Raw genomic sequence first — 26,506 nt, 5'->3', positions numbered from 1 at the left:
TGATATGGTCCTTACACCATTACCGAGGTTGTCGAAGACAATGCATTTGAGCTCAACATTCCCCTATTCCTTGGCATGCACCCAGTATTTAATGTGGACCGCCTTCGACCATACTTACTAGCATTGATGGACACACCAGACATTGCAGAAAAACTCACACCTACAAAGTTAAATCCTGACTACATGGAACAAGCCACAACTGATCGGATCATGGACACACAGATCAATAACACCTGATAGAAAAGGATCCAACTATATCGAGTTGTCAAAGCAGGCCAACTCCTTCACTAGGTCAAGTGGCTCACTAGGGACCAAGTTCAGCAGAAGTTTCCTCATCTCATGGAGGAACACAACATAATGGGGACCATTGCTTCCTAAGGGGGGAGGAATGATCCAGGTGGATAATTGTGGCCACCAGCCTATTCCACTTGGACCCCCACCATTGTTTCTTTCAGTTTTTCAGTTTCCTTATTTCTAGCACAATTTACTATTTTTGGCAGTTTTTGGGTCCTAAACTTCTGGAGCTGTTTTGAGGCTCTAAACGACATTTTTTGGAAAAACTAGGGCAAACATGGCTTATTGTTTGATGTTTTCAACTCAAAAATTGTATTCCTCGGATAGATCTTTTTAACAAGGTATTGTGAGCGTCAAACGGAGATCGTATGCCAAAGCTACGACCCGAGGAAGTTGATGTACCAATTTACCGAAATGGGGCCCATAGTTTGGCGCTTCATCTCCCAGGGTTAGGTTTTTGGATGTTTAGGGTTTTCCATTATTTCTCAATAATAAATAGGCCTTTTAGACTCATTATAATAGAGTTCATAGGCATGTAACTACCACATCTCTTCTCAGAGACAAGCTACCATTGCCCGAGCTGGTCTTATTTCCATTCTGTTTGTAAGCATATTTCAGTATTCGACATTAATGAAATGAAGTGTTATTTATGTTACATCTTTGTATTTATGGTTATATATGTAATTTTTTGCGTTCCTCTTTAAATATGGATCAATTGGACAAGCAAAAAAAAGGATCTACAGGAGGAAACATAGCAACTATAGGAGAAATGCAAGATGCTACAGGAGAAACACGAGATGCTACATGAGTAGAAGGAGGAGCTATAGGAAGGAGCAGTCCCCTCAAGAAAGGATGAAAACGTCCTCCAAGAGCTATATGAGCCTTAGCCATATCCCGGTCTATAATTCTACTACAAATTTGTTGAGGGAGGTAGGATTATACCCAACAAGTTGACCATCCCACTCTTCTTTGAATTAGAAAAGGAAAGAGGATGGACACATAGATGGATGCAAATTTCCAAATCCAAAAATGTAGAAGGTGTGGGCCTAATGGAGGAAAAGATCAATGAAATGGGCAAGGAATTAAGTGACCTAAAACTAAGGGAGTCAACCATGAGGGAGAAACTATAGGAAAAGAACACAAGACTTAAAGAACAGCGGCAAGAAAAGGAAACAAAACTTGTTACTATGGCAAGTCTCTCTACGGAAGACATACAATGGAGGCATTCATCCAAATCCTATGCTCTTTCCCTTAAGGTGCAGTGGCTACAATTCCAAATAAAGACACTAGCACAGTATGTGTCTTTTCCTTTCCAAGACTATAGGAAATTTATTGAGTTTTACAAAAATGTAAGTATGGAGGAGAGGGAAAAACTAACTAAGTTTTATATGCATAATCTGATCCAAATAGATCTAAATTTTTGGGACCCCAATTCAAGATTGGGAAACATGCAGCTCATGGCATTAACATATTGGTTAACGCATGAGGAGAGAATTGGTGAAGAGGTAAAGAAGGTGATGGAAAAGGAAGATAAAGAGCCTTTATACATCAGAGCGGAATTGGCAAGCCCTACACTGTCATCAACAATCACAACCTCATCTCCTCTGATTCTGATTTAGCACCTAAGTACATAGTAACCAAAGAGAAATCCATTATACATTTTAAGGACACTTTTGGGATGTTAGAAACAGAAAGTCTACAAGCCCAGAGGATATAGCCCCTCTTCTGTATTTCGTTCTTGTTCTTATTTCAAATAATTTCATCTCTTTCTCTTTTTTTTGTAGAGGTTAAGCTATAAAAACTTGTGATTGCAGGCTTCCCTATCTCCTCTCTTGTGGGAAGAGTGATTGGAAAGATTTACAATCTCAGTACAAAAATGTTTATTTATGATTTATTGGAAAAAGATAGATGTTAGTTGTAATCCTTTTGCATGTTTATTCTCTGCAACTTAGGAGTGAGTGTAGTGATCAGAGTAGTGTTGTGGAATAGAAAATATTTTAGTCAAATTTAGCTCATCTTTTCCATGATAGTTTATCTCACCATGTTATTTGTCATTTGATGCATGTATTTGGATAGTTGTAGGGTTCCGTTGAACTGAAAGTGTAAGAAAAATTTTCCATCTCCACCTGGACCTTTCCATATTATTCCTCTGCACCTCACACTGCTCCCAAACTAGGTTCCATGGTCATTCTATTAAGGAAAATAGCTGACACAGTGGGAATCGCCCTTGGTGCAAGATATACCTTTGAGATGTCCTAGGCTTGGCTAGGGGGCTCCCCCAGCCTTCATTCACTTCCTCCTACCTTCATCCATCTCCTACTACCCTAAAGACACCATTCCTACCTTCAAAAGGCTCTCGAAACCCCTCCTGTAGCAAAACAGGGCCTCCTGTAGCAGCTCTTGTACTAGCCCTATAGCAGTGTTCTTTTCAACCATTTTTTCTCCCCACTTCAATCCTAGCCTATTTAAGTTGAATAATGGCCCCAACTTGTGATTTGATGATTAAGTAAGGCTCTTAGACCACTCCAACCTCCTCCTTTCCTCACTGCAAAACAGAATTATCAAGCAAATGTGAAGTAGATAAATGATACATGCAAGTAGGTTGTTGATTTGATTAAATGTGAAAAGTAGATTAGTTTTAATTTTCTAAGTATATTATCCCTTTCTCTTTCATCCAATGTCAATTAGCATCTACATTTGAATGAATGGCATTTTCACTTTCATAGTTATAATCGGGTTCAATTATGCTTTCATAAGAAGTTTTCACTATATTTAGTTGGAGGAATGGTCTCTGGACACCTTGATTTGATTTCATGTTTAAGGGTGACATGAGTAGAACCTAACCTATTCTTCATATAACACTGTCACCTCTAATTTCGTACAAACCTTGGGTTGATAATTTGAGTTGAGGAGCCCTTGGGAGTTGCAACACTCTTGGTGCAATAGTAGTCCAATACCAGGGCTCACCAATTAGTACCTGGGGTAGCACCAACATCAAAGACACCATACAGGATGAGAACTCCAGAGTTAGTAGAGCTAAAGTTGGAGTTGAAGGGAATGCTTAACAAGGGATACATTAGGCCAAGCGTATCATCGTGGAGTGCACCAGTTTTTTTTGTCAAGAAGAAGGATGGTACTCTTAGGTTATGCATTGATTACACGCAATTGAATAAGGTAACCATCAAGAATAGGCATTTGTTGCCGAGGTTTAATGACTTGTTTTATTAGTTTAAGGGAGAAGTATTGTTCTCAAAGATCGACCTGAGATCTAGATATCATCAGGTATGCATTAAAGAAGAGGACATCTACAAGAATTCTTTCAGGACTAGTTATGGTCATTATGAGATTGTTGTAGTTCCATGTGGTTTGAAAAATGCTTCAACTACTTTTATGTGCTTGAGGAATAGTGTATTGCATCCTTATTTGGACAATTTTGTTATTCTATTCATTGATGACATCTTGAAATATTATAAAAATGAGGAAGAGCATGTTGAGCACTTAGCAACAATGTTGAGATTACTAAGAGAGCATCAGTTGTATGCCAAGCTTAGAAAATGTAGTTTCTTTCAGACAAAGGGACATTAATTGGGACACATTGTTTCCAAGGAAGGCATAACAGTGGATCTAGAGAAGATAAGGACTATCATGGAGAGGGAAAATCCTATAAATGTGGATGAGGTAAGATAATTTATGGGGCTAGCAAGTTATTATAGGAGATTCATCAGGAACTTCTCTCATATTGCATATCCTATTATGTCACTGCAGAGGCAAGGTAAGAAATTTTAATGGATAGAAGAATGCACAACCAATTTTAAGCAATTGAAGTAGTTAGTGAAAAATTGTCCTATTTTAAAGATTGTAGATCTAGGAAAATAGTTTGTGGTGTGTACAAATTCCTTCAAGAGAGGACTTGGTGGAGTCCTTATGCAGGAAGGATAGGTAGTGTGCTATGAGTCACAAAAATTGAATGAGCATGAGCATAATTATCCGACACATGATCTTGAGTTGGTAGTGATCATTCATGCATTGAAGATGTGGAGACATTATCTTCTTGGTAGGAGTTTTGTATTGATGAGCGATCATAGTGGATTGCGGTATCTACTTGACCAACTGAATCTAAATTTGAAAACAAGCTAGATGGTTGGCCACGATTAGTGAGTTGGACATTGAGATCAGGTACATCAATGGTAAGGAGAACAGGGTTGCATATGTTATTAGCAGGAGAGTACATGTGAATCACATAGAAACTATGAGTTCCTATGGGATAGACTTACAAGATCAAATCTTACAGGTAGGACAACTAGATGACAAGTACATGGAGCTTATGCATATGTTACAACAAGATAACAAGTGATCAGGATGTCGACTATCATCTTAAAACAGATGGTTTGGCTATATTTAGGGATAGGATCTATGTGTTGAATGATAGTGAGCTCAAGAAGACTATCTTGTGAAAGTCTCTTGCAAAACTATATTCGGGTCACCCAGGATACCAAAAGACAATGACAGTAGTAAATAAGTTCTATCATTGACCAAATATGAAGAAGGAATTGGTAGAGTTTGTGGCTATATGTTTAGACTGTCAGTAGGTGAAAGAAGAATGTAAGCATCCAGATGGACTACTACAACCAATTTTGACTCCACAGTTGAAGTAGGAGGTCATTTCCATGGACTTCATCACATGTTTGTTGAGAACATCTAGACAAGATGATTCCATCATGGTTATGGTGGATAGGTTGGAAAAGGTAGCACACTTCATTCCAGTGAAGTCTAGTTATTCATCTAATGATGTAGCAAAGGTCTTCATCAAAGATGCAGTGAGGTTGCATGGTGTTCCAAGGAAGAGTGTGTTAGACAGGGATGCTAAGTTCACTTCCAAGTTTTGGAACGAGTTGTTTACAGGCTTGAGGACAAAGTTTGCCTTCAAAACATCTTATCATCTGCAAACATATGGACATATATGTTGGGTTGTGTTATATTCTTTCCACGTAGTTAACAGGGAGTTTGGAGGGCACCCGTAACCCCACTTTATGGGGTCTGGGGCAGTGCCCTGGAAAATTTCAGTTTTGAAACCTATGTTAGGTTGGGCGGACCCACCTATGGTTTTGTGCATGATTTTCACACATGTTTTTTGGACGCGATGGTTTTCGATCCATGGTATTGGACGCGATGGTTTTCAGTCCATGGTATTGAATGCTTCGGCATGTATAAATATGTATTGTAACATTAAAAGGAACATAATGAAAAATCAAGCTGGTAGTCCCGGTTTTGGGATCCAGGGGAAAATCTCTGTGTATATGTGTTTTATGTGTTCTGCTCTTGCATTGTTTATATTCTGTGTTTTAGAATTCGTATGCAAGTAATTTCTGTATGGGGTTAAAACCTACATTTGGTATTAGAGCAGTTTTGGCTTCAAGGGGACGCCTTTATTACTAAGGGGTTTCACTCGAGCTTGTGGTAGACCCTGTTTAGTGGGAGATCTACGAGATCGATACTAGTGGTGAAAGAAGATGGAGAGTAGTGGAAAGATAGAGATCGAGAAATTTAATGGTCAGATTTTTGAGTTGTGGAAACTCAATATGGAGAATCTGTTGGTGGATAAAGATCAGTGGATCACGGTAGATCTAGGTACTAAACCAACAGGAGTGTTCGATGAAGAATGGAAGAAGTTGGATCGGAAGGCAAAGAGCACAATACGATTGTGTGTCTTAGATTTAGTATTGTTGAATGTATCAGGGGAAGCTACGGTGAAGGCTTTGTGGGACAAGTTAGGGACTTTATACCAATCTAAGTCTCTGGTGAATAAACTGTTCCTGCGAAAAAAATTGTATAACCTGAGGATGAAAGATGGAGACCCGGTGGCAGAGCATCTGAATGCATTTAATATTGTGGTAAGTCAGTTAGCATCGATTGATATTAAAATTTCAGATGAAGATAAGTGCATCAGTTTGTTGCGTTCTCTACCAGATTCGTGGGATAGTCTGGTTATTGCAATAGGTAGCAATGCAACTGCCTTGCAGTTTGATGAAATAGTCTCAGCCTTGCTGACGGAGGAGATGAGACGGAAAAATATGGAGAGCCAGAATGGTGATGCCTTGTCTATACGAGGACGGTCCCAGAACAGAAACAAAATAAGTCATCAAGTGGGAGATCTAAATCTAGAGGGAGATCTAAATCTCCAGGAAAACCTGTATAGGTGGTGTGTTGGAAATGCGGAAAGGAAGGCCACTTTAAAAGGGACTGTAAATATAAAGCTCCTGACAAAGGAAAGGGATCTGATGAGGCTCCTTTTGCAGAGGCGAAAACCAAATCAGATGAAGGTGGGGATGTGTACTTCGCTTCTTCAAGTACACATGTATATCATGAGGCATGGTTGATTGACTCAGGTGCATCCTTTCACTTCACTCCCCATAGAGAGTGGTTCTGCAAGTATGAGAAATATGATGGTGGTGATGTCTTCTTGGAGGATGACAGGAAGGCTAAAATCATTGGTCACGGAAAAGTAAAGTTGAAGTTGCAAGGTGGAAGGGTTAGAATGCTTCCAGGTGTTCTACATATTCCTGCATTGGCCAGAAATCTAATTTCTGTAAGTAAGTTGGATGATGCAGGTGTAAAAACAGTGTTCGAGAAGGATACCTGCAAAATGGTTCGGGGAGCACTGGTATTGATGTGGGGAGTTCGGATTGGAACTCTGTACAAGCTGCAAGGTAGCATTGTTATTGATGGGTGCAATAGTTCTATGGTTCCTGAAAGTGGAGCAGAAAATCTAGTGGTCTCTGGAGAGAAGACCATGTTGTGGCATCAAAGTCTTGGACATATTGGAGAGAAGGGCCTTCGAATACTTCATGGTAAAGGTATGGTAGAAGGTATGAGTAATAGCTCTCTGGATTTTGATTTCTGTGAAAATTGTGTATATGGGAAGCAGAATCGGGTGAGTTTCCCCTCTGGTGGTAAGAGAGCGAAATAGATATTAGAGCTTGTGCACAGTGATGTGTTTGGACCTGTGAAGGTTCCATCACTGGGTAAGTCTGTGTACTATGTATAATTTATAGATGACTTCTCAAGGAAGACATGGATATATTTCCTTAAGAAGAAATCTAAAGTCTTTGAGATGTTTAAAGAATTTAAGGCTCTGGTGGAAAACCAGACAGAGAAGAAGATAAAGGTGTTGAGGACAAATAATGGTGGACAGTTTTGCGGCAAGGAATTTGAAGAATTCTGTAAGAAGTGTGGTATATCATGGCAGAAGACTACTCCATATACACCTCAGCAAAATAGAGTTGTAGAAAGAATGAACAAGACATTGATGGAAAGGGCAAGAAGCATGCTTAGTGGTGCTGGGTTAGGACAGGAATTCTGGGTAGAGGCAGTGGATACTGCATGTTACCTGGTCAACAGGTCACCTTCATCAGCGTTGGAGGATAAGACTCCACAAGAGGTATGGACTGGTAAGAAACCCTCTCTTTCACATCTAAGGGTATTTGGATGTGATGCATATGTACATGTTCCAAAGGAGGAAAGAACCAAGTTGGATAGTAAATATGAAAAGTGCATCTTTATTGGGTATAAAGATGGTTTAAAGGGTTATAAGCTTTGGAACCCAGTAACAAGGAAGGTTGTGTACAACCGAGATGTGGTGTTCAGAGAGGTGAAAGATGTTATTAAACATGAAGTCAAACCAAAGGAACCTTAGAAGATAGAGTTTGAGCTAAAGGAGGAAGAATCAGACTCTACAGCTGAGGAGGAATCAGAAGATGAAGAGCCAAAAACTCCATTGTGAGAAGATCAGTTCGAGAAAGAAGGCAGCCAGAAAGGTATATTCCATCTACTTTCTATTCAAATTTTGCTTTGTCTGTTACTGATGATGATCCCAGAACTGTGAAGGAAGCAGTGGATTCAGAGGATGGAAAACTCTAGAAAGAGGCCATGGTTGACGAAATGGCATCTTTGCACAAAAATGAGGCTTGGGATCTGGTGGAGTTGCTGACTAGAAGGAAACCCATTGGCAACAAATGGGTGTTCAAGAAGAAGATAAATGTAGAAGGAAAGGTGGAGAAATACAAAGCTCGGTTGGTAGCAAAAGGTTATTCCCAGGCGTCGGGAATTGATTTTGGTGATATTTTTTCTCCTGTTGCCAAGGTAAATTCTATTATATTACTTTTATCTGTTGCTGCTGCTTTTGATTTTGAGTTAGAACAGATGGATGTGAGGATAGCATTTCTTCACGGGGTTCTGGAAGAGGAAATCTACATGAAGAAACCTGAAGCTTTGCGGTGAAGGGTAAGAAAGAACTGGTATGCAAGTTAAAGAAGTCTCTGTATGGGTTCAAACAGTCACCAAGGATGTGGTACCAAAAATTTGATACATTTATACAGGGACTTGGCTTCACCAGAAGCAAAGCAGATCACTGTGTGCATTTTAAATTAATTGGTGACCGTGTTATTTATCTGGTCTTGTATGTGGATGATATGTTGCTGGTTGGAAATGACAAAGAAATTATCCAGGATTTGAAGACCCAATTGTCCTCCAAATTTGACACGAAAGATCTTGGTGCTGCAAACTATATTTTGGGCATGGAAATTAAAAGAGATCAGGCAAAGAGGAAGCTCTGGTTAATCCAGAGGAAGTATGTCGAGACAATACTACAGAGGTTTAATATGCATGATAGTAAACTGGTGAAGGTTCCTATTCTTGTAGGTATGAGGTTATCTGTTGAACAATGTCCCAAGACACAAGAAGAGGAAGAGGACATGTCCCGTGTTCCATATGCAAGTGCATTCGGTAGCCTGATGTATGCAATGGTCTGTACTAGACCAGACATTGCACATGCAGTGGGAGTATTAAGTAGGTTTATGTCAAAACTAGGAAAGGAGCATTGAACAACAGTGAAGCGGGTTCTCAGGTATTTGTGTGGCACTAGTGATTATGGTCTGTGCTACCAAGGAAGACCAGGATTCGACAGAGTGTTGGATATTCGTGCTTTGTTGATGCAGACTGGGCTGGAGATCTGGATCAGGGAAGATCTACAAGTGGGTATGTGTTTAACCTATTTGGAGATGCAGTCAGTTGGATGAGTAAGAGACAATCTGTAGTGGCACTATCAACTACAGAGGCAGAATACATGGCAGTCACTCATGCAAGCAAGGAAGCAGTTTGGTTGCAAAGATTGTGTTCAAGTATGGGGTTAGTACAGGAAGCTATAAGGATAGACTGTGACAGCCAAAGTGCAATTTTCTTGGCAAAGAACTATGCATATCATTCAAAGACAAAGCACATTGATGTTCAGTATCACTTTGTGAGGGATATGATAGAAGAAAAAAAGGTGTTGCTGGTAAAGGTTGACACTTTGAAGAATACTACAGATGCATTGACAAAATCTGTGAGATCTGGAAATTTCTCTTGGTGTAGAGAGACAATGGGCATTTCAGGGCTGGGAAAATGACTAAGCTCTCTTGTGCCCCCCTGTGGAAAGAAAACAACAAGTGGGAGAATGTTGGGTTGTGTTATATTCTTTCCACGTAGTTAACAAGGGGTTTGGAGGGCACCCGTAACCCCACTTTATGGGGTCTGGGCAGTGCCCCGGAAAATTTCAGTTTTGGACCCTATGTTAGGTTGGGCAGACCCACCTATGGTTTTGTGCATGATTTTCGCACATGTTTTTTGGACGCGATGGTTTTCGGTCCATGGTATTGGATGCGATGGTTTTTATCCATGGTATTGAATGCTTGGGCATGTATAAATATGTATTGTAACATTGAAAGGAACATAATGAAAAATCAAGCTGGTAGTCCCGGTTTTTGGATCCAGGGGAAAATCTTTGTGTATATGTGTTTTATGTGTTCTTCTCTTGCATTGTTTATTTTCTATGTTTTAGAATTCGTATGTAAGTAATTTCTGTACGGGGTTAAAACCTACAAGATAGAAAGGGTCAACAAGATATTTGAGGACATGTTAAGGATGTATGTGATGCATCACTAGAGGATATGGGAGGAGTGATGAGAAATCTAGGGCATAGAAATTAAGTGTTTTATCCTCTATTAGTAATTGCTTGTGAGGGATTTTTACTTCTTTATATTAGGATCTTCTTTTACTTAAGTTATTAGTGTTCTTATTCATCAAACAACTACCAATGTGTAAACCATAGAGAGAAAAGAGACACAAAATATAGGTTATCAGGTAGGGCCAAAGCCTCTCACTCTTGAGAGGAAAACCTAAACAATCTATTCTTCTTATAGAGATTCCAATTGATGAATACCAAGACAAAGAACCTTGACCTATTTTCCACTCCAAGACCACGTCACAAAGGCTTCCTTGTTTAACTTATGCTTCCTTGAGTCAATGATAGTCAAATTCCTTCCTCCTATCAACTTCCTCGGCTAGTCTTCAAATTTCGTCCCTTAGATCAGACCTCGTTTTATATCTTGATCTCCTTTTCTTGGATAGAAGAAAGTTCTACTACAACTCAGCCTGATGATTGTCTTCTTTTCTTCCTTGATTCAGCCTTGAAACACATCTATAACAATTCAACTTTCTTTTACTGCAAACTGTATTCCTCTTCTTCGCACATGTGGGAGGAATCATCCAAAACATGTCCAAGATATTGTGGCTACTCTCCCTCCACTTCTTCGTCGAAATATAGGTTGCTTCCTTCACACTTCTTGTATATTTAAAATACTTGTTATTCTTTACTTCAAGTAAGGCCGAGCACCCTATATATAGCAGTTAGTGCATGCATAATAGGCTGACATTACTTCAAGACTAGGTAGACATTACTTTCTAGTGTCATCTTCATTTCCTTTTACAAGATGACTTGGAGGAGGACTTGTGACAAGTCTTGGAGGGATAATTATACTTATCTAATGAATCATAAAAAATGTGACATGCCCAAGAAGGGTCCTTCATACATGAAATATACTCAAATTGAATTTTATTACTAGATGACAAAACCTAAAGGCTCACAATGGGAGCCATCACTAAAATAAAATTCCTTGCTCAAGAAACCCATGAGACAAGAATTATAATGATAATTTTATTTTTCTTCTTTTCGTTAATTACACAAAATCACAATTACACATGTCATTATGAAGATCGAAAATAGTTACACTTTTCATAACTCCCTCTTAACTAGGGAGGTATTCATAATGGTACTTGGCCATTCTCAATCTGAAGAATTTCTCATAAGAAGACTTAGATTGGTAACCCATCTATATAGCATCATATCAACCAACATTGTCACATAGAAATCCCTTGACTAACAACTCTATCTCTCCGTGAGATTTGAGCACAATGTTGGCGAAACCAATGATGTATAAACACCCTCATCATTACCTCTCTCAGAACATACCCCACCCAAGTTCTCAGGGTATGTTCCACTAGTACTATTCTTATCTTGGATTCCCATTCCTCAAATAATATCAGTCCTCAATGACTACTCTTACCTTGGATTCCCTAATACATCCTCAAAGAACATCGAATTCCATTTGTTTACCCAATCCTCCATTATGCCTTCCCAAGTGAAGACAAGAATGAGGTGTCTATCTCTCCGTCTTAATTGGGGAGGACATATCTATTCCAATAAAGGAATGTACTCATTCCTACGGAAGGAATGTACCAAAGCTCCCTCTTGGCTTAGAAATTTACAACTTTCTTCCAAGTAATAAACTTGTTTCTAGACTCCCTCTTAATTAGGGACCTACAACAATTCCCCAAGTGGAGATGATGGGACAACTAGTTGCTTGAAGAACTCCTCTTCATGATGTCATGAACTTCTTTTCATTACCTAAGAGTGTTCATGTTTGGGACTTCTACATAGGGCACCAACCATCCATCACTTTCATCCATGTCATCATCGGAAAGTGATCCATCAATCCATATCTGGCCTTCCTTCATGATGATTTCTTCATGCCATGTTTACTTAAGGATTTTTCATCCTACTACATGTGCATCAGTGGTGGAAGACATCTATAGACATTCCCTTGGAAACCCTGCATAAACCCATCCAAATATTTGTTCAGAAATAAAGGAATGAACATTAAAATCAACATTACATTTGTGATGGTCTTTCATCATGACATCTTATAGTTTGCATCAACATCCTGCATACATATCGACACGTCTCCCAGATATTGATCCAGGTGGGTATTGGTGTCCACCCACCTATTCTACTTGGACCCCCATCATTCTTTCATTTTTTCAATTTCCTTATTTCTAGCACAGTTTACTATTTTTGGCAGTTTTTCGAGTCCTAAACTTCTAGAGTCATTTGGAGGCCCTAAACGACTTTTTTTGCAAAAATGAAGGCCAAAATTTGTTAAGAGAAAATTTTGGCCACCCAAAAGTTGTAGTCCTCAGATAGATATTTCTAACGAGGTATTGTATGCCTCAAACGGAGATTGCATGCCAAAGTTGCAACCCGAGGAAGTTGATGGACCAATTTACCCAAACGGGGCCCATAACTTGGCGCTTCATCTCCTAGGGTTAGTTTTTTTCATGTTTAGGGTTTTCCATTGTTTCTCAATAATAAATAAGCCTTTTAGCCTCATTGTAACATAGTTTAGAGACATGTAGCCACCACATCTCTTCTCAAATATGAGCTACCATCGCCCGAGCTAGTCTTATTTCCATTCTATTTGTAAGCATACTTCAGTATATGATATTAATGAAATGAAGTGTTATTTCTGTTGCATCTCTGTATTTATGGTTATATCTATAATTTTTTGTGTTCCTTTTTAAATTCAGATCAGTCGTATCAGAGCGGTCTTCTCTTTCTATGTTTTTTCTTTACATGTCCCCAACGAGGGCAGGATATAAGGAGTTAGGGCTTGAACTGGTCGAACATTTGCAAGACTAGCCTCACAAATCCTGACATCCTCCCATGGGGAAAGAAAATAAAGATGAGGGAGAAGGAGATCCTATCAAAATATTGCTTGAGGAGGCCCTCAAGAAACAAAGGAACGTGATGACGGATAACTTTTCCCAGATCCTTAAACGGTTGCCCACTAGTGACGCATCCACATCCAACAGCCACTCTGGAGGCATCACTCCTTTTAAGGTACAAGTAAACTTTGACATTCCCATATTTGAGGGACAAATAGATGCAGAAACCATAGATACATAATTAAATCTGCTAGAAGGATATTTTTATGTTCATGATTTTTCCAGCCGAGAAAACATTACTTTTTCTCTTCTCAAAGCCGCCCCCACGTCAAGGACTAATGGGAAACCTACTGTGAGTAGAAGAATGAAAGTATTCCCTCACTGTTTTTAGCCGCACCCACTTGGAATTCATTCCGGGATGCCATCAAGGAGTAGTACTACCCTGTTGGGAGCTATGAGAATAAATACATAAAGTGGACCATACTACGGCAGGGAAGGGACCAAGATGTGCCAGAGTTTACCAGTGTTTTTGATAACCTTGGCATGAAGTTCAGTATCAAGGATTATAAGAAACAATTGGTACTCAAGTACCGCGGCTACTTACACAAGTACATCCAGGATGAGATGGAGTTCCTGGACATCTCCTTGCTCGGCACGGCGTACCAATACGCTGTCAAAATATAGCAGAAGCTTAAATAGAAGAAGCGAGACTTTGGATATTTGAATCTGAAGCAAGGGAAAGGTGCCCACAAACTGCAAAACAAAGGACAAAGCCAAGATGGGGCAGCCTAGGACAACCCACCAAAGCCAGAAGCAAAGAATAACACCGTCAATCTGAATAAGGACACGGGAAAGTGTTGTGAGTTCCATAAGAGCTCCGCTCACAACACACATGAGTGTTGGGCCAAGCAGTCACTAGTGGTTGAGATGAAGGCTTTTGAATCAGGTGCATGTTCTGAATCCTACTTAGAACCTTACAAGGAGAATGACAAATGGAAGCAAGGTATCAATGTGGAGCCCAACACCACCGTTTTCACCACGAACATCCAGAAGAAGGAACCTGAAGATCCAGAGGAGGAGGAGTGCCTCTTCCACTCCCAGATGTGGGTAAAGGGTTCCACGCTATAGTTCATTGTCGACAGTGGGAGCCAAAAGAACCTAATTTTAGTAAAGGTCGTGAAGTAGTTTAGCTTACCAACCATAACAGACCCACAACCGTACAACATCAGGTGGCTTCACCAAGGACGAGATCTTCGCATAAGCCAACAATGTCACCTTCCATATAACATCAAGCCTTCACGGATGAGTTATTATGTGACATTGCTCCCCTTTATGTTTGTGATGTATTATTAGGGCAACCATACTTGTGGAAGCAACGTGTTGTATATGAGTCAAGGCCTCGCGCAGTTAATGCTACCTTGGGAAATACGTTGTACATGATACTAGAGGTAGCATTGCCTACTTCCATCTCTTTGGTTACTGCAAAACAATGCAGCAAGCTCATTTCCAAAACCGGGAAATTTGTTTTCCTGATGATACTCCCTCAAGGAAAGAAGAATACGATGGCCATGACCTCTAGACAGGGCCCCTCTGCATGAAAACAATAGATGGACAAGGTCATGGAGGAGTATGAGGACATATTCAGCTCCCCCGCAGGGGTGCCTCTGCACTGTCAAGTCAAGCACTCCATTGATCTGACCCCAGGTGCCTCGTTACCTAATGGACAAATCTATCGGTGATCTGTTCTGGAGAACAAAGAAATCAAGAGGCAAATTCAAGAGTTGCTGCAAAAAGGTCACATCTGACCGAATTCTTTGCCCTGTGGGAGCTCGATTGTGTTGGTACAGAAGAAGGATGGGACTTAGTGACTTTGTATTGACTATCGGGCGTTGAACAAGATCATTGTTTGAAATAGGTACCCGAACCCACAGATGAATGACCTTCTGAACCAACTCAAGGGGGGAAAATATTTCAACAAGATCAACTTGAAGATGGATATCATCAGGTATCAATAGAACCCTCCAATGTATGGAAGATTGCCTTCAAAGTGAAGAAGGGCCTTTTCGAATGGCTGGTTATGAATTTCGGGTTGACCAATTCTCCTGTAACCTTCATGAGGCTGATGGATGACATCTTGCATCCATTCACCAACTCATTTGTAATGGTATATATGGATGACATCCTGATCTTCAGCCAGAGTTGGGAACATCACCTCCACCACATCCGAGAGATTCTCCAAACACTACGGCAGCATAAGTTGTGTGCCAAATTGGAGAAATGCACTTTTGGCATGACCCAGGTTCAATATCTAGGATACATTATTGATGAACGGGGGGTGCATGTAGATCTAGCGAAGATCCAAGTCATTCAGGATTAGCCAACCCCAACCACTCTAACAAAGCTCCGCAGCTTTCTAGGTCTTGCCAATTTCTACCGCAGGTTCCTGTTGGGATTCTCTCATATCATTTGGCCCTTGAGTCAAATCACCAAGGGAGGAGAAAAAGAAAAATTATTTTGGTTTGAATCTCAATAGAAGGCATTCAAAGAGTTAAAAAATTGCCTCTGCTATGCACCAGTGCTCACATTTCTAGACTTGCAACAACAATTTGAGATCGAGATAGATGCCTCTAACTATGCTATTGGGGAAGTCCTTACTCAACACGAGCATCTAGTGGCATATCACATTGAGACACTTTCAGGCACAGTCCAAAAGTATCCCCCTTATGGAAAATAGATGTATTCCACTGTGCAGGCCTACCAAAAATGGAAGCATTACATTTTGGGGAAGGAAACGGTCATCCACACAGACCACCAACTCCTACAGTTCATACAGATGCAAGGGAATTTGCAGAATGATCGCCATCAGAATTCGTGCACATATCTACAACAGTTCCATTGGAATATCAAGTATAAGAAGGGTAGCACCAATAATGTTGCAGACTGCTTGAGCCGACCACTAATCGTGGCGTTAACCACCATGCTCAACTCTTATGGGCACAAGACTTCTGATTGACCACTTCTCTACAAAAGCAACCTAGAATTCAGCCACACATACCATATGCTCTTGGAGGGTCAGCAAGTTCCATATTTTCACCTCCAGGATGCATTGTTATTCCACTTGGGACACTTTTTTGTTCCTTCAAGCGAGCATGACAAGATGATTTGGGAAACACACTACAGTCGGGTCGATGAACATTTGGGGGTTGACAAAATGGTGGAAATACTAAAGAGGTATTTCTATTGGTCGAATATTTGATATGATGTAGGGAAGTACATCAGATCCTACACTACCTCCGCCATTGCCTAACTAACATCAAGAAACAAGGCCTCTATACTCCACTGCCTACCCCTAGTCAACCTTGGGAATCCATCTCCATGGATTACATGTCAGGTATTCCTTATACTAAGCATGGTAAAGACTCTGTTTTTTTGGTTGTCGATAAATTCTCGAAGATGGCCATTATGGCGGCCTGCAAGAAGAATATCATAACAGAAGCCACTACTAAAATCTTCTTTGAACAAGTGTGGGTACACTTTGGGATCCCATAGTCTATCATCTCAGATAGGGACAACATGTTCCTCAATACATTTTGGTCCATTCTTTAGTCGATGTTGGACAACAAGTTCACTAAGTCCATAGCTTTCCATCCCCAAAATTGATGGCGAGACAGAGGTTGTCAAGAGGATGATCATACACATTCTACGCATGTACAAATCAAAGCATCCATGCACATGGGATGAGAACCTCCTCTATGTCCAGCACAATTATAACTGGAATCTCCAAAGCTCAACTGGACACAACTCTTTTCAAGTGGGATTGGGATTCCAACCACTATGTCCCACTTATGTGGCCATACCATTTGCAGCATCTTAGGCAGATTCGACTCATGTCCAGTCCAATTCCGACAAGATAAACAACTTCATTGAGCACATCCAACACATTTTCCATTAGGTCCACAACATTCTGGAGAAATCAAATGCCATGTACAAGCAGTGACATGATCAACATCGGGTGCCACAAAAGTTTCAAGTGGGCGACAAAGTCTGGTTGCATTTGAAGAAGGAATGGCTTACCAGAGCCTATCGGAAATGTAGACCACTCCAATATGGTCCTTACACCATTACCAAACCTATGGGAGACAATGTATTTGAGCTCATCATTCACCCATTCCTTGGCCTGCACCTAGTGTTCAATGTGGACCACCTTTGACCATACTTCCCACCATTGATGGACACATCAGACATTGTAGAACAACTCACACCTACAAATTTAAATCCATACTGCTTGGAACAAGAAACAACACATCAAATCATGTACACGTAGATCAAGAACACCCGACAACAAAGGATCCAACTATATCTAGTTGTCAAAGAAGGCCAACTCCTTCACCGGGGCAAGTAGCTCACTAAGGACCAAGTTCAAGAGAAGTTTCCTCATCTCATGGAGGAACTCAACGCAATGGGGACCATTGTTTCCTAAGGGGAGAGGAATGATCCAGGGTGATATTGGTGGCCACTTGCCTATTCCACTTGGACCCCCACCATTGTTTCTTTCAGTTTTTCAGTTTCCTTTTTTGTAGAACAATTTACTATTTTTGGCACTTTTTTGGGTCCTAAACTTCTGGAGCCGTTTTGAGGCCCTAAATGATGTTTTTTGGGAAAACGAGAGCCACGATGCATTATAAATTGTTTTTGGCCCCTTGAAATTTGTAGTACTTGAATAGATCTTTCTAGCGAGGTATTTTATGCGTCAAACGGAGATCGTATGCCAAAGTTATGACCCCGGGAAGTTGATGTACCAATTTACCCAAAAGGGGCCCATAGTTTGGCGCTTCATCTCCTAGGGTTAGGTTTTTGGATGTTTAGAGTTTTCCATTGTTTCTAAAAAATAAATAGGCCTTTGAGCCTCATTGTAACACAGTTCAGAGACATGTATCTCCCACGTCTCTTCTCAAAGATACGCTACCATTTCCCAAGCTAGTCTTATTTCCATTGCTTTTGTAATCACACTTTAGTATTTGATATTAATGAAATGAAGTGTTATTTCTGCTGCATCTCTATATTTATGGTTATATCTATAATTTTTTGCATTCTTGTTTAAATTCAGATAGTGGTATCAGAGTGGTCTACTCTTTCTCTATTTTTTCTTTGCATGTCCCTAACGAGGTCAGGATATGAGGAGTTAGGGCTTGAACTGATCCAACCTTTGCAAAGACCAGCCTCGAAAATCCCAACGGCCTCCCATGGGGAAAGAAGATAAAGACGAGGGAGAAGGAGATCCTATCAAAATAATGCTTGAGGATACCCTCGAGAAACAAAGGAACATGATGATGGATAACTTTGCCCAGATGCTTCAACGGTTGCCCACCGATGGCACATCCACATCCAAGAGCCACTCTGGAGGCTCCACTCCTTTTAAGGTACAAGTAAACTTTGACATTCCCATATTTGAGGGCCAAACAGATGTAGACGTCGTAGATAAACGGTTAAATCTACTAGAAGGATATTTTTCTGTTCATGATTTTTCCAGCCAAGAAAAGATTACTTTTTCTCTTCTCAAAGCCACCCCCCACATCAAGGATTGGTGGGAAACCTACTGTGAGTAGAAGGATGAAAGTACGCCCTCACTATTTTTAGTCGTACCCACTTGGAATTCGTTTCAGGACACCATCAAGGAGCAGTACTACACTGTTGGGAGCTATGAGGATAAATACATAAAGTGGACCACACTGCGGCAAGGAAGGGACCAAGATGTGTCAGTGTTTACCAATGTTTTTCATACCCTTCACACTAAGTTGGGTATCAAGGATTATCAGAAACATTTGGTACTCAAGTACCACGGCTTCCTACAAAGCTACATCTAGGATGAGATAGAGTTCCTGGACATCTCCTCGCTCAGCATGACGTACCGGTACACTTTCAAAATTGAGTAGAAGCTTAAACAGAAGAAGTGAGACTTTGGATCTATGAATCCAAAGCAAGGAAAAGGTTCCCCCAAACCGCAGAACAAAGGATAAAGCCAAGGCAGGGCAGCCCAGGACAACCCGCCAAAGCCGCAAGAAAACAATAACACCGCGAAGCCAAAGAAGGACACGAGAAAGTGGTGTGAGTTCCATAAGAGCGCACTCACAACATAAGTGTGTTGAGCCAAGCAGTCATTGGTGGCTGAGTTTAAGGCTTCTAAATCATACACATTTTCCATCTCAAAGTCATAACCCAATAAGGGGAAGGACAAACGGGAGAAAATTATCGATGTAGAGCCCAACACCATTGTTTCCACCACAAAGATCTAGAAGGAGGAACCTGAAGATCCAGAGGATGAGGAGTGCCTCTTCAACTCCTAGATGTGGGTAAAGGGTTCCTCGTTACAGTTCATTGTCAAAAGCAAGATCAAAAGAACCTCATTTCAACAGAGGTCATGAAGCAGTTGGATTTACCGACCATATCACACCCACAACCATACACCATGGGGTGACTTCACGAAGGACGGGATCTTCACGTCAACCACCAATGTCGCCTTCCATATCACATCAATCCCTTCACGGATGATGTATTATGTGACATTGCTCCCCTTGATGTTTGTGATCTATTATTAGGCCAACCATACTTGTGGAAGTGACATGCTTGATATGAGTCAAGGCCTCAGGCAGTTATTTTTACCTTGGGAAATAAGTTGTACAGGATACCAGAGGTAGCGCTGCCCATCGCCACCTCTTTGTTTACTGCAAAACAATGTAGTAAGCTCATTTCCAAAACTGGGAAATTTGTTTTACTAATGATACATCCTAAAGGAAAAAAGAAGACGCTGGTAACGACATCTAGATAGGGCCCCTCTGCACGACAACAACAGATGGACAAGGTCGTGGAGGAGTACGACGACATATTCACCTCCCCCGCAGGGGTGCCTCTACACTGTCAGATCAAGCATTCCATTGATATGACCCCAGGTGTGTCATTCCCCAATGCACCAATCTATCGGCGTTGTGTTCTATAGAACGAAGAAATCAAGAGGCGGATTTAGGAGTTGTTGCAGAAAGGTCACATCCAACTGAGTTCATCGCCCTGTGCGAGCCCGATCATGTTGGTACAAAAGAAGGATGGGACTTGGGGACTCTGTATTGACTATCGGGAACTAAACAAGATCATTGTCTGGAATAGGTACCTGATACCATGGATTGATGACCCTATGTACCAACTCAAGGGTTAAAAATATTTCAGCAAGATCAACTTGAAGTCCGGATATCACCAGGCACCAATTGAACCCTTTGATGTATGGAAGACTATCTTCAAAGATAAGGAGGGCCTTTTCGAATGGCTGGTTATGCCTTTCTAGTTGGCGAATGCTCTTGCAACCTTCATGAGGCTATTGGATGACATATTGTACCATTCACCAACTCATTTGTAGTGGTATACTTGGATGACATCCTGATCTTCAACCAGAGTTGGGAACAACACCTCCACCACATTTGACAGGTTCTCAAAACACTATGGCAACATAAGTTGTGTGCCAATATGGAGAAATGCACTTTTGGCATGACCCAGGTTTAGTATATGGGATACATTATTGATGAATGGGGGGTGCATGTGGATCCATTCGAAGATCCAAGTCATTTGGGATTGGCCAGCCCCAACCACTCTAATAGAGCTCCGCGACTTTCTGGGTCTTGCCAATTTCTAACATAGGTTCATGTTTGGGTTCTCTCATATCACTTGGCCCTTGAGTCAAGTCACTAAGGGAGGAGCGAAAGCAAAATCCTTTTGGTCTAAATCTCAATAGAAGGCATTTGCAGAGTTGAAATATCACCTCTGCTCTAAATCAGTGCTCACATTACTAGACTTGCGACACCATTTGAGATCGATACAAATGCCTCTGACTATGCTATTTGGGTAGTCCTTACTCAACAGGGGCATCCAGTGGAATATTACAGTGAGATCAATTCAGACACGGTCCGAAATTATCCCACTTATGACAAAGAGATGTATTCCTTTGTGCAAGCTTGCCAACAATGGAAGCATTACATTTTGGGGAAGGAAATGGTCATCCCCACAGACCATCGACCCCTGTAGTTCATACAGATGCAAGGGAAGTTGCAAAATGATCACCATCAGAAGTGGTCGACATACCTACAAAACTTCCATTTAAATATCAAGTACAAGAAGGGTAGCACCAATAATGTTGCAGAGTGCCTCAGCCGACCATCGATAATAGTGTTAAGTACCATGCTCAGCGCTTGTGGGAACGATACTTCTAATTGGTCACTTTTCTACAAAAGTGACCCACAATTCCTTCAAAAATACTAGATGCTCTTAAAGGGTCAGCAAGTTCCAGATTTTCACCTCCAAGATGCACTATTATGCCACCTGGGACACCCTTTTTTTCTTTCAAGTGAGCGTGCCAAGATGATTTGGGAAGCACACTACAATTAGGTCATTGGGCATTTCAGGGTCGAGAATACAGTGGCAGTACTATAGAAGTATTTCTATTGGCTGAATCTTCGACGGGATGTCAGGAAGTACAATAGATCCTACACTGCCTGTGCCATTTCCAAACAAACCATCAAGAAGCAAGGCCTCCATATTTCACTGCCTACCCCTAATAGACCTTGGGAATCCATTTAGATGGATTACATGTCAGGCATTTGTAGAGCCTCTACTCTACACCTACTTGTCTACCATTTCCCTCAGTTTTTCCTCATCTTTTCTTCACTTTTGCCTCATTTTCACTGTAAAACCACCCAGATCATTACATTAGGTGTCATTAAGCATGATCAAGTGAGTTTTGCTAATGGGTGACTGTTTTGTTTAGATTTTGACTTACTTGCAGGAATTCTGCAGCTGTCTGGCAATCCCGCAGCCATTCAGCGATCCCGCAGCCTTCTGATGATCCCGCAACCTTTTTGTTAAACTCAAGGTTCCACGTGTCAGTTTGCCAAATGAGCCACATGGGCACTTAGGTATCAACGTGCTCGAGGTTCCTGTGCCATTTGTTCAACCATCCACGTCATCCGTACCTCCGGTCAAAACTGGTCAAGTTATGGTCAAATAAAGGCAGCTTAATGGTGATTGTAAGTTGTTAGGTCACGTCAGCTCAAACGGTGACTTGTCCGCGTTTTGCAGGTGGTAGGGGACATGATCCAACACTGGATTCATTGCCCATGACGACAGAACCTCCAGCTCATCCACGCAGCCTTATGATGTGTCAATGAACCTTAAATACGCATTACAGTTAGTTGTTTTTCAGTTATTAGCTGTACGTGTTAGGCCATCCTTCAGATGCCTATATATACTTGCGTCTGCGTACGCTTATTTTACTTTTTAGCTGCTGTACTTTCCGAACTTGTGATAATTTTAAGAGCTTTTGCAAACTCTGTTTTTATAGTGCTGTTCTAGCACTCTGTTTTGTATATTTCTGCAAATGGAGCAATAGAAACAGTGTTGTTTTGAAGCTTTCAGTTCCTTAAGTCTTCTTGTGGCTGAATGAATGGAGGGCCCCTGTTCATGTTAGCCTCTGTAAAGTATTTTATGTTCAACATTTCTTTATTTTCTCATTCAGCATTTCTTTAAACATGTATAGTTTGATTTATTTGATTTCTTTTCTTTCAAGCTGATCAGTATTGTTTCCTTGCAGGTTTTTAGCCCGGGATTTGTTTTTATGTTTGTGTATTTGCTTTACAAACTAATGGTATTTGAAGTTGATAGGTTCAAGTTGCTGCCTTTGTTTTTATAGCTGATTTTTAGTCTTATTTCTCAAAGTTCTACTAACACATGAATGATCTTTTATCATAAATTGTTATCTTTTAAGGATCAGAATACCACTAACTTGCAGTTGGCTTTGAGTGCTTTTTAGACTAACCTTTCACTACTTTCTAATCATACTTTGCATAGTACATATGGCAGAAGTAGAGAGTTAGAAAGAGCAAATGTTATCACTAGTCTTTAAAGTAGATTTTTTTTATTTTTAATCACTTTTCTAATTCAACTTGAGCTACTTCCTAATCGTGCTTTACACAGCACTATGTGTTTGAAGTAGGGAGTTAGGGAGAGATAATCATTATCTTTGGTTTTAAAAGTGACTTTCTTTTCTTTTGTTTGCAGCAGCATGAATGGTGCCTAGTGCCATTGGAAGTGGTTATTTGCTTTCAAGTTATTTCAAGTTACTTATTTCTTTCAAGCAAGTAGTTAGAGATCACTAATCACACACTATCACTCATCTGTTTATAAATCACCACTCCATCTAAGGAAGATAAATTAACCACAAACAACACCCCCAACGATAAAAAAAAAACTCTAAGAGGTTGCTTAAGTACATATAGTACACCTTCACTTCATCAGCTTACGAGCCCCGGGTTGACAATTAATACTAGCAATTTAGATAACACTAAATTGACTAAACATTTTGGCGCCGTTGCCGGGGAAGTGAAATTAAGTAGCCATATTCTTAGAAGAAAAAAAAACACATAAAAATTTCAAGGAAAGAAGTTGATAACCTATCAAAGTATGCTCTCCTCTTGCACTGCAAGGTGATCTGGAGGATCAGAAAAGAGAAAGTTATTAATTTGGTAGTTTCTTGAGTATGCTCTCTTCTTGCACCTAGAGTGAACTGGAAGATCAGAAAAAGAACTATTAACTTGACTTGAAGAAAAAATAAAAAAAATGACATGCATAGAGCTAGAGATTCTAGGGGAAGGTTTTTAGCTAGAGCTCGAGGTTCAATTTTTACAAGTCCATCTGCTTCAAGAGATAGACAAGAAACACCTCCCTTATCTCCAACCAATACTCCTAGTCCTAGAATTCCTGGAATTCAAGAGCCAAGAGTTGATTCTCCTACACCTTCTATTGAGTTTGAATCAGGAAGAGACCCTTCTCTTTCTCCTACAGAAACACCAATTGTAATTGAGGAAGTGGAATCATCTGAAGAAGAAGGAGAAATTCCCTCTCATTCACCTCTTGTAGAAGAACCAGAAGATTTTGAAATTCCTAGGAGAACCATCATGGCAGAGGAAGAAGGAGGTGGTAGAGGTAGAGGTAGAGGAGGAGGAGGAAATAACAATAATAATGGAGGAGGTAGAGGTCCCATCGGAGGAGGAAATAGAAATGGGGATAACTCATTTGGGTTTCCTATCGTTGATGAGGATTCCCGAGCCACTATGAAAAATATATCACCATCTGTCCTTCCAAACTTCCATGGGTTAAGGACTGAAGACCCTGAAACATTCTTATTTGAGTTTGAGGTGGTGTGTCGAACTTATGACTACCTGGATGACTCCCAGAAACTCAAATTGTTCCCTTCAACACTAAAGGATCAAGCCTTGAAATGGTTTATGGGGTTAGTCACTCAATCCATTAGGACTTGGGACGAGATGAAACAGACATTTTTGGATAGGTATTTGGATTATTGTATGCCTACTAATCACAAGGACGAGGTTTTCAAAATGATGCAAAAAGAAGATGAGAGCTTAGAAGATTTACTTGAGAGATTTCAATATAACTTAAAAAGAGCAAAAATGAGTACCCTGGATGAAGAGACCTTAAAAGCCCTCTTATTAAAAGCCATTAGAGATGAATGGATAGATATCTTAAACATGATGGGGAAAGGGGATATTTCTCAACTTTCACTCAGTGATATAGTAGAACTCTGTATCCATCTCTCAAGAGGCAAATCAAAAACTCAAAAAGGGCCTAGAGATCCTTCCCTCCTAAGGGCAAATAAATCTGCAACAGGATCAGTGAGTAGGGCTGAAATCGGCAGTATGCTTGATGAATTTAAAACGGATATCTTAGGGAGTCTTAGTGAACAACTTGATACCCTTAAGATTCACAATAAACAGAAAGCAGAAACTGAGGCCTTAGCCATCTTTTGTTCAAAATGTAGGAAAAAGCATGCTTTAAGGGAATGTCCCTTGGAAGCACAAGTTGTGGAAACCTGTGTAATTTGCTCAGAAACTCATGAGACCAAGGATTGTCCTTCAATCCCTGGGCTCAAAGCAGTCTTTCAAGAAGATCCAAGCACGCTTGAATCTCTTTGTCTTGTTGCAAGAAGACCTTGGCAGGGGCAGCAAAATCAAGGGTTTAACAACTCTATGAATTTCCAACCCCCACCAAATTGGAATCCTTGGCAACAACCTTGGTCACAACCACAAAATCCTTTCCAAGCATGGTTGCAAAGCATGCAAATGCAAAATCCTTATGGGAGATTTTCCCAATTCTATCAATATCCTCAATCCTTTCAGAATCAGCAAGCTCCCCAACTTCCAAATCAAGGTCAACAACTGTCATTGCCATTCCCTCAACAACAACAACAACCTCCTCCACAAAATCAAAATTCTCAACTCTTGCTACAATCTCAACAGAGGCCAAATCAACTTCCTTCTCAGCCTCAGCCAAACCCCAATAATAGGAATCCTCAAAATGCTTATGTGATGGAAGGTCAACCACTCATGGAAGGTCAACCATTCCCTACCTATATGGTTGTTCCTCTCAATGAGGTACAACTCAGATCAGGTAGAATCCTAGACCAACCTTCTACAAGTGCTCAACAACCAAGCATTTCCGAGGAAGAATCTCTCAAAGTCAATAAGGGTTCTGAAGCATCCCTTCAAAACCCAAGCATTCAAGAAAAAGAAAAAGAATCAACTCCCATAGTTGAGCAACCTACATCTTCAACTACACCTCCTTTCCCTGAAAGGTTACAAATTGACAAGGGGGTGGAAAAACAAATTTGGTTGCCTGACTATGACTTTCTAGATGAATTGAAAAATGTCTGTATCAAGATTCCCTTGTTAACAGCCATTAAGGAAATTCCCATCCTAGAAAAGACAATAAAGGAGTTGAGTTTGAAAAAAACAGGAAAGAAAACCAGAGATACCAAAAGGATACATCTAGTTGGAAAAATTGCAGACATTATGATGGGTAAGATTACCATGCAAAAGTATGTAGATCCCGGTAGCCCTATTGTTAAAACTCATATTAATGAGGTTGAAATCCCAAATAATTTGATTGACTTGGGAGCCGCTATCAACATCATGAGTAGACAGACCATGGATCAGTTAAAGCTTCCTAACCTTCTCTTTACACCTACTTTGCTGCAACTTGCAGATAGATCAATCATCAAACCTAATGGTGTATTGGAAGATATTCCAGTCTCACTAGACTCTTGGGAGTATCCAGTTGATTTTATGATTTTAACTCCCAAGAACAATCTAGGAGGACATCCTCTTATTTTAGGAAGACCTTGGCTAGCCACAGCTGATGCTTTCATAAGTTGTAGGTCTGGAGACATGTATATATCAGATGGTAATTCTACCAAGAAATTCAACTTGTATCCTCCCGCAAAGGC

This window comes from Pinus tabuliformis, chromosome 7, assembly GCF_031772625.1.
Source record: "Pinus tabuliformis cultivar Carrire ecotype Pingquan chromosome 7, CPIR1, whole genome shotgun sequence".
NCBI classification, from domain to species: Eukaryota; Viridiplantae; Streptophyta; class Pinopsida; order Pinales; family Pinaceae; genus Pinus; species Pinus tabuliformis.
The sequence above is the reverse complement of the archived record's forward strand: the minus strand, read 5'-3'. Positions refer to the sequence as shown.